The sequence below is a fragment of the Megalopta genalis genome, chromosome 14 (assembly GCF_051020955.1).
Source record: "Megalopta genalis isolate 19385.01 chromosome 14, iyMegGena1_principal, whole genome shotgun sequence".
Lineage (NCBI taxonomy): Eukaryota > Metazoa > Arthropoda > Insecta > Hymenoptera > Halictidae > Megalopta > Megalopta genalis.
Window position 1 is genome coordinate 1,910,407 of NC_135026.1, and position 10,163 is coordinate 1,920,569.

Sequence of the window (10,163 nt, forward strand, 5' to 3'; positions counted from 1 at the left end):
CTTGAAAAAGAGGAGTCGAATTTTTGGACTATTTTTGATAATTATGTTTTAATGCAAAATAAAAAAGTGTCCCAACTGAATTATTTAAAAGAACCGCTTTTACACCAAAAACTAGAGATCGATTGATCTATTGGAAAGATAATGTACAAAAATACAGCAAAATGTCTGCGTTTGCCAGGAAATATTTTTGTATAATGGCATCTTCAGGACCGGCAGAACGCGCATTCTCTAAAACTGGAGAATTGTTTTGTAAAAAGTGAAATAGACTAAAAGACAAAACCATTCATAAAATTTCATTTCTTAGTAGTCGTAGTAATATCTAGTTTACATATCTTTGTTTTTAATACCGTTTGGGATTGGACAAGGTTAATAACCGCGAGACGCGATTGTCTTGAATACACGTTCCTATTCCTGAAGCTCTTCTTATCCCATTGCAACTCGAGATACATACTCATCGTGTTGCGATAAAAAGGGTCCGAATACTTCGAATCGGATCCGAACAAATATATTTATATGATATTTATATATATATATCTTCAATTATATATAAAATAAAAAAAATAATATAAGATATATATTATCTAATCGTATGTAATGTTATATACCTAATAATAAACAAATTAAAATTAATAAATAAGTCATGTATTATTGAATACTATTATCTCATCGATTTATATACTTATCAAACAGAAATACGGTTTTATGGTAAATGTTCCGTCCCGATGGAACAAACCTCGCGGAGTTTCCGTCGACGGGATTTATGACACGGACGTGACAAAGGTTATTTTTGAGAACAAGACTTTTTACATCTGCCAGCCATGTGGCGTTCGAACCTCATCGCCGTCTTCCTCAATAACCATAAGTGTCATAAATCCGGGATTTCCGAAGGGTCATCTCGAGTGCCTACCGCTGCACCCAAGGCCACCGTGAGTTGACCTGGAGGACTTTCCGTCGCTTCGTCGATGACGGCAATAAATTCTCATACCCTCTCTGAGACAAGACACGCTCAGGGCGTAACGAGAGGGTGTTGGCGAAGGATTAAGAAGTCACTGATTGGGCAAATGTAACGACCAGCAAAACCAATCAGTGCACTTCTCCGTCATCAACAAGGAAACCTCCTCGATAAAAGAGCCTGCACATCGCGAGTCAGGCCTGTTTTTTCTCACCACCGGTTGAGGTCTTATACGTTTTCACTCTCGCTTCCACATCGCACCCACGATCATCCCGTATTATTGGACGACCATCGCAAGTCCACATAGTACTCCAGTTACAACGGTCGAACCACACATTTTCTTGTTTTCGACGAACATCGCAAGTCGAGACCACCTCCAGCTCCAACAGTCGAGCCAATACATTGTACGCGCAACCACTGCTCTACCAGTGAAATCCGATTGCCCAATATTAATTTGGCGGGCAATATATCAGCGGCACCGGAGTCAACGCGTCCTCGAACGGCTTAATCCGGGCCTTACAACCCCAGAAAGGGCACGAGAGTTCCGCGCGTTAACACTAGTTTTCGCGGCAAAAAACAGTAAATATAAAGCAAAAGTTTAGTACAGTAGGATATCCTTTTTTGGAATGTGCGTTATTGCACTATCTATTATCCGAATATTCTTTCTTGTAATCTTCCGATCATCTGAATAACAGATTCCCAATTAAAATGTGTATATACTGTAATGTACATATACTTAGATGCATTATTTGTATAGTGTAAAGATGAAAATGAGAACTTTAGTTTAATATTATTGTTATTATTATTTTAATAATTTTTAATATGAGAGAAATATAAATGTTTCAGTGAATTTTCAAATGAATATTGAACGTTTCGAAAGATATTAAACGGGTATTGAAATTCTCATAGATTGTCTCAAACGAGTATCGATAGCTTTGTTATCACATCTTTGATACTATTCGATTCGGTATCAGAATTTGCAGACTGCTATCGATAATAATCGATGGATATCGATTCGATTACTAACTGTAAGTACTACGTTTGTACGATTTGACGAAGGCAATAAGAATAAATATGACAAGTTTCGCTTGTCAGAAAATCGTACGAAATTCATCTAGAAAATGGTAACAGTCCGAAAGAATATATTCTTCCACGTAAAAACTCGAGAATTGTACGCAAGTAACGCGATACATCGCGGAAGAACGCGGATGAAGCAAAATTCTTTCGATTTTACGAGAATATGTTCGAATACGTACCGCGTATTAAGACTAATCCCGTTTTCCGCATGCGCTCGAATATACCGAAAAGTTAATATATATGTGTCTGCATAAGAACGCTTTATTATGTGCGCAGTTTTGCTTCATCCTTGTTTTTGCAGCAATAGATTTGTACAGTTCCAACAACAATGAAATTATACTCTTTTGCTTATAAAGTTCAGTGAGATGGGAGACGTCTCAACGCACACAATCGATAAAACGAAATGAGAAGCGTAACAATTATCTGAGCCACCTAACGAGAAATAAGAAAGGATTTAAGCGACTCACCGTTTCACAATTCGCTGCCCTAGATGTTGGGGCAACGAAATTACTGATGATTTCTGACCCCAGACCGTTTATAATATATCGCCTTGTCGACCGAACGCAAAATTGTCTCCAGGGTGCGTCCACACCATCTATCTTATTGTACGGGGCGAGACGACAGCAGGACGTCGGAAGTGGAGTCCGTGAAGATTCTTGTCTCCGGAAGCCCGACGTCGACAGGTGTTTTTGGTGTCGTGGTTGTCTTTGCGTGTAACATCAGTTCCTTCTCGTGACCCGTGCACGGATTTCGTGAGGTTGCCAGTATTACTTAAAATGGACATCCTTCCTCAATGAGCAACCAGTTGGGCCTATACGAGGAGCTGATTCTGTATTTGGCTAATAACTAGGTGCTTGCGTCATCTAATAAGATCCACATGCATATAAGCATAAATCATCACTACATAATATTAGAAAAAATTCTAATTCTGTCACTTCTATACGTCGAAATAGTGATTGCCTTTTATATTCAGATTTCCCGCTTGTATGAGTTGTGTTGAATATTTTAAAATGCTGTTTATAATTACGTAACCAATGTCAGATGTATCGCGGTGAGATCACAAGAGTATCAGTATAGAGAATTCTAGGGATACTTACAATAACTAACGTAGTTAGTTAATTCTTTTTATTTAACTTGCTTATGCGTATATCAAGCTTATCTAAATCAGCTATCTTGTTAAATTAATTTAGTCCGTCATTCTGCACTTGCATTATAACCGGATAATGTTGACAGCAGTTATATATCAATATGATACTGAATATACGTCAAAGGAAACCATGTTTTCAAAACACTGAGTTGGGAATCGAAAATTGTGCCCATAATTATGAAAGTGGTCTAGTCTAAGTCATATATTTCTTGTTTCGAGATATTTAATGAATCGCATTTGAATAAATTAAAAAATATTTTTACATTATGCGACATTTTAATTTATAATTTTATTAGTCTTGATTAATGGAAATTTATTATAGATATGAAATTTTGTGTGAATTTCATAGGAAAATGTTGTTTTTAAAGCTTGAATTGACTTAGACCATTTTCAAAATTAACTGAATGTCCTATATGTAGTATCGTAATTTATTAGGTATGTTTAGGACGAGGAGGAGTGCTAGGCTTAAGACCGTAGTTCTAAGACTTTGTGTTTAGGGGAAGCAATAAAAGAGAAACGTTGGCGAAGGCCGGGTCAGGCAGAGTGTGTTCGAGAGTCGTTGAGTGAGGAGCGTTACGAGTCGTAGAGTTAAGCGAGTAGTTATAATCTTAGTTGTAGGTACGGTACGCGATATTCTCTGTCTTCATCACGCTCAGTCCTTTCCTAGTCCCTATAGATTCAATATTGTTTAAATATTTGAACAAATTTCTACATAATTTTTGGGGGCTCGTCTTGGGGGATTTGAGGAAAACGTAGCGCTGAATGATAACAGTGATATCGTGACTGTAGGAGTTGAGAGTTGAACTTTAGTTGTTGTGTTGTGCATTGAAAAACCTTTTAAGATGTCTGAAGGAAACGATACCGTTGTCGAAGTATCACAAGCAAGCCTATCTGCTGACAAATTAGAGGAAATTCTAACAATGAAGTTAACCGATTTGAAGGAAGAATTGAAGAGTCGCAATCTGAGGACGTCGGGAAATAAGAAGCAGATACAAGATCGGCTTAAAGCAGCCATAATGTTGCAAATTGAACATGGCGAAGAGGAAGACGATATTGGTGGCAGTGAAGATGAAGAAGAAGGAAGCAATGTGAGACGATGCGTGCGACGGATGCAGGCGTTAACATTCAGGGATGTTGAGGAGTCCATGCGTGCATTTAGCGGAGACGATAAAGCAAACATTCGTTGTTGGCTCGAAGAGTTATTTATGCGAAGCGGTTATTGCGTGGATCGGCGAGATTGTTCGTCGACTATGAAAAATGTTTTCGCAAATGGGTCGAGATGAAGCGAGCATTGGAATCTGAATTTGCTAAAACTGCAGATACGTACAAGATACATAAAGAGTTGTCACGTAAAATTAAAAAATCGAACGAGTCGTATCAAGAATACATTTATCAAATGTTGGAGATTGCGAAGCAAGCGGACATGGAAGTATCAACAGTTATTAAGTATATTATTGACGGAGTTCAGGATTTCGAGATAAACAAAACGATATTGTACGGTGCTAGAAATATACGTGAGTTGAAAGAAAAATTCGAAATTTACGAAGACATGAAGGAAAAATCAAGAACGAAAAACAGGCGACCTGAGGAGAAGAAGAAGACGACCGTCCATGGAACCTCATCACAAGGTGAATCACAGCAAGAGGCACGGCAAGAAATACGGCGATGTTTTTTGTGTGGAAACCGATACCATACGGCTGCAAACTGCCCGACGAAAGAAAGAGGACCCAAGTGTTTTAAGCGTCAAAGCTATGGGCATGTTGCGTCAAGCTGCAACGGTGCGAATGGACCAGCAAGGGATGTGAGTAGTGTGTCTGGAGCGTAGAGAAAGAAGCGAGCTAAAGAGGTGCAAGTCGGAAATTGTAAGTTGACAGCGTTAATAGATTCTGGAAGCGATCTGAATTTGATGCGAGCGGATTGTTATGTTAAAATTGGTGCTCCTAGATTGAATAATAAAATTTTGCAATTTCGTGGTGTCGGAGCAGAGAGCAACCACACATTAGGGGAATTTTCAACAACTATTGCAATAGATCAGATTTATTTATATCCAATAAATATACACGTTCTACCCAATACCTTGTCGCCCCACAGTTTAATAATCGGTACAGAATTTTTAGATTCCGTAGAACTAAGTATGAAAGGAGGAGAAATTTCTATTAAAAAAATAGATTTGCCGGAAATTTTTAATGTCAATGTCGAGGCTATAGTTGACAATGTAGATTTATCACACATTGCGGTTCCTGAACACAGAAATGTTATAGAAGATTGTGTTGCAAATTATAAACCATCTAAAACGAAAGAAGTAGGGATTAAAATGAGCTTGATACTGCAAGACGAGATCCCAGTGTACGAGAGACCGCGAAGATTGTCTCCCGAGGATAAATCTGAAGTTGATAAATAAATAACGTCATGGTTGAAAGATGAAATAATTCGCGAGTTTTGTTCAGATTACGCAAGTCCAATTGTACTAGTAAAGAAGAAGGATGGCTCAACTAGAATTTGTGTTGACTACAGACAGCTTAATAAAAAGATTGTAAAAGATAGATATCCCCTACCTTTGATAGAGGATCAATTAGATTTATTAGAAGGCGCGAAAGTATTTAGTACGTTGGATCTCAGAAATGGATTTTTTCATGTTCCTATTGATGAGAATAGCAGAAAATACACCGCCTTCGTGACTCCCACCGGTCATTATGAATTTCTAAAGGTTCCGTTTGGGTTATGAAATTCGCCAGCCGTCTTTCAAAAGTTTATAAATGCAGCGTTCAAAGAGTTAATTGCAACCGGGGTCGTTTTGACATACATGGACGATTTAATAGTACCTTCATCTGATTTCTCGCGCGGTATCGAGAATGTCAAATTAGTATTAAATGTTGCTAGTGAATATGGATTATTGATTAATTGGAGCAAGTGTTGTTTTTTGCAGACAAGAGTAGAATATTTTGGTCACATTGTTGAAAACGGTAGCATTCGACCGTCAGAACGTAAGAGTAGTGCTGTTACGAATTTTCCGAAACCTAAATGTGCTAGAGATGTTTAGAGTTTTCTTGGTTTAACGGGATATTTCAGAAAGTTTGTGTACCAATACTCCGTTATTGCGAGACCATTGTCGAATTTATTAAGAAAAGATATGAAGTTCAAGTTTGAAGCAAGTGAACAAGAAGCTTTCGATAGGCTAAAATTAGCTCTAAGCGGAAAACCTGTACTAAAGTTGTATTGTGTGGGTGCAGAGACTGAAGTACATACAGACGCATGTAGTATGGGATATGGTATGATATTGTTGCAGCGCGATAGCGAGGACGGCGCTTTCCATCCGGTATATTACGCGAGCGGTAAGACTACTCTAGCCGAAGAAAAGTATACAAGCTACGAGCTTGAAGTTTTGGCAATTGTAAAGGCGTTGAAGAAATTTCGTGTTTATCTACTCGGCATTTCATTTAAAATTGTGACGGACTGTCAAGCGTTTGCGTTAACAATGAGAAAAAAGGACTTATGTGTGCGTGTGGCCAGGTGGGCGCTTCTCTTAGAAGAGTTCGACTACAGCGTGGAGCATAGGCCTGGAAGAAATATGGCGCATGTTGACGCGCTAAGCCGAAACCCACTACCTACAATTATGCTAGTGGAAGAAAACGAACAGGGGATTATCACAAATTTGAAAAGAGCGCAGGTACAGGTACTCGTTGCGAAATGATATTCTGTATAGAGAGGTTGATGATACACCGTTGGTGGTTGTGCCGAGGACAATGCACACCCAGGTAGTTCGGCAGGCGCACGAGCACGGCCATTTCGGTATTTCCAAAGCAGAGCCGCCCGTAAAGAAAGATTACTGGTTTAAGGGGATACGGAAAAAGGAAGCAGCACGATATAGAGAGGGAGTGAAAAGGACACAGGCTGGTCCTGGGTTAAAATTCTACCTGAAGTTTCTTGGACCATACTGTGTGACAAAAGGACGATTTTTCCAGTGAAAGTGAAAGTCCGTGCAGTGGCGATGAGAACATCTGAGGGCAGATGTCCGGTCAGGACGGCCGAGTGTAGGATCGTAATTTATTAGGTATGTTTAGGACGAGGAGGAGTGTTAGGCTTAAGACCGTAGTTCTAAGACTTTGTGTTTAGGGTAAGCAATAAAAGAGAAACGTTGGCGAAGGCCGGGTCAGGCAGAGTGTGTTCGAGAGTCGTTGAGTGAGGAGCGTTACGAGTCGTAGAGTTAAGCGAGTAGTTATAATCTCAATTGTAGATACGGTACGCGATATTCTCTGTCTTCATCACGCTCAGTCCTTTCCTAGTCTCTACAGATTCAATATTGTTTAAATATTGAACAAATTTCTACATATATATATATATTATTTTTCAAAAATGTCCTATAATTGACTTAAAGTAATAAAAAATTGTGTTTTTTATTTGAGCCGTTTATTTTGAAAGTGGTGTAAGTCCAATGTCATCGAAAGAAATTGTAAGTGGCGTTGCGTGGGGTATTTAGACAATACAAGCTCAGATTCGGCATTTTGAATTTCTTTTAAAAAAAGAACTTATACTACTTTCAAAATAAACGGTCCATTTGAAACAACAACTTCAACGAAATAATTCATAAACATTTATTAATCATTTTTAAAAAGTAATCCATTTTTATCATAATTTCGAGTTTTTAAGATTTTTAAAATGTTCCTGAAAAACTGGAGGGATGTATGGTAGTAAACACATAAGATCTTTATGTTTTTCTTCCGTTACTGGTCTAGTGGTGTTGTGTAATGGAAGTAATTGAATATTTTCGTATATTTTTGGTCTTCCTCTTTTAGGTGAAAGATCCAAAACTTGGAATTCAGAATCATCTAAAGAAGTCTTATAAAACATTTTATAAGGTTCATTTTTCAAGAATCTCATCCACATTGAATTTTTAACCAAGAGACAGATTCGCCCGCGGTATTTTTTACTCTCCTTGTTATTGATTTTTCAAGTGATTTCGTTGAAATAAAATCCGGCTGCGACATTCGTTTGAGCGAAAATGTATTTCTTTTTCTACAATTTTCGATCAATTCATAGTAATGTTCAGGATTGTGTAAGTAATTTGCTTTTTTTATTTTCATCTTTATCAAACCAAAATCACGGTCATTCGGTAGAAAAGAATGACCCGATACCAAAAATTTGTGGTCTATCGTTTCAATATTATTATTCGATTACTGGGCAGTTATCAGCCATGTCAATGCTACTTTAATGTTGTGATTTTGGCCTGAACAAGCATCACTGTAGGCTATGACGTGTTTTTGAGAAGCTAAGATATCCTCCACGTGGTATTTTCAAGTTATGTTTATATAATTTCTTTGAATTGTTGACTTAGACCACTTTCATAATTAACACTAAATGAATTCCGTATAACGTTGTAATTACAACTACTATCTAAAGGTTCATTTTTGACGATATCGTAAAAATTACATTGAATAAATTTAGTTTAAAATGATGTCGTGTGTGAAATAAGAGATAAATTCATTTTTTTTTCAAATTTTGACTTAGACCACTTTCATAATTATGGGCACAATTAGGTGTAGGTATTGATAGTATATTAACCTTTTGTGAAAATGCAGGTAAAATGCCTTTCATCTTATACACTATGCTAGCTATACACTATGACCCAAAAACCGCGCAGGTCGCACAGAGGTTCCAATCGAGAAATTAGCTGTTCACGACGATTTTAGCAATATTTCGAGACGTATAAGACCGTCTCATATAGGTCGTTGATTGCATCTTGACGTCAACTATAACTTTTATTAAGTAAACAATATAAAGAATTAAAAAATCAAGGTGATCTTAAATTTTTATTTAATAAAGAATTTTTGTTTCAGTTTTGATATTGATGTTTATAGAAGGCTATGTACTAATTAGTTTTCGTTTGAAACATTTTTTTGACAAAACACCGGGAACAACTGAAAAATTTCGATAACATCTAAATAATAAACGTCTATAGCTTATCATTTATTTAAACATTAATACTCAATTTACTAAGGAAAATTGTCAACGTTTTATATAATTAGCAATGAATATCTTTTGAGTCACAACTCATCGCGCTTTCTTCCAGAATGGAATGTTTTCATACTTTTACGGCCGGCACTGTGGCCAGAACAGCGTGGAGCGTCAAGAGGTTAGTACTCATCCTTGTATAAACAAAAAAAATTTTTTTTCAATTTTTAAATAAAAATTACAATCACATCTGGATTTTTTAATTGTTGTCTATTTTATACTTAATAATGTTATAGCTGACATGAAGACGAATTCAACGACCCATATAAAACAGTGCTTTGAAAGACTGCCAAAATCATCGCGAACAATTAATACTTCGACTGGGACCAACTGTAACGTTTAAGTTCAAACACAACGTGAGATATCAGTCGTACGTAGGTCAAATCCATTAACTCCACTTTTTTAAATATATTAAATTTAAGTGTCAAAGCACTAGGTTCAGTCACAACTTTTTCTAATTATAATAAATTTCCCAAATAATACAGGCTAACACCATTAAAAAACAATATTTTTTTACTAGCCGAATAATAAATAATTTATTTCAAAAGCTATTATTTATTTCAAAGTCATTCTATTTTATTAATTTTACATGTTTTTAAATGAAAGCTACATCTATATTTATGCAATTTTTATTTTAAAAGGAACTTCATCACATGTCTGCACTTTCTGTTTTATGGAGTTATTTGATTTGGCAAGTGATCTTGTTATATTAGATATTTCTTACACAGTTCATATTACAAGTTACATACACAGTTAAATCTCCACTGGCTACGTGTAATCAATATATAATAATGTTATAAATTTACCTGTAGAATATAAGCGTCACTGGTCTGGACACTTGGAAGCAGAGTAACGGATATTTGCACATCCGTAGAACATCGCGTCACAAATTCAACTAAATATTTCCGGTGATCGCCGATCGGCGATCAGCGACAACGAAAAAAGTGATTGGACTGTACACTTGGAAACCAGTAACGG

At 36.8% G+C, this 10,163-nt stretch overlaps 1 long non-coding RNA gene across 1 annotated transcript; it reads right to left on the minus strand.

The window, feature by feature from the left end:
- Positions 1 to 620: 620 nt before the first annotated feature.
- LOC143260534 (uncharacterized) lies at positions 621 to 10,130 on the minus strand. Its single transcript, XR_013034805.1, has 2 exons — positions 9,992 to 10,130; positions 621 to 2,840 (listed from the first exon to the last, which is right to left on the minus strand). It is a non-coding gene; the product is annotated as an uncharacterized LOC143260534 (long non-coding RNA).
- Between the last annotated feature and the right edge of the window lie 33 nt (positions 10,131 to 10,163).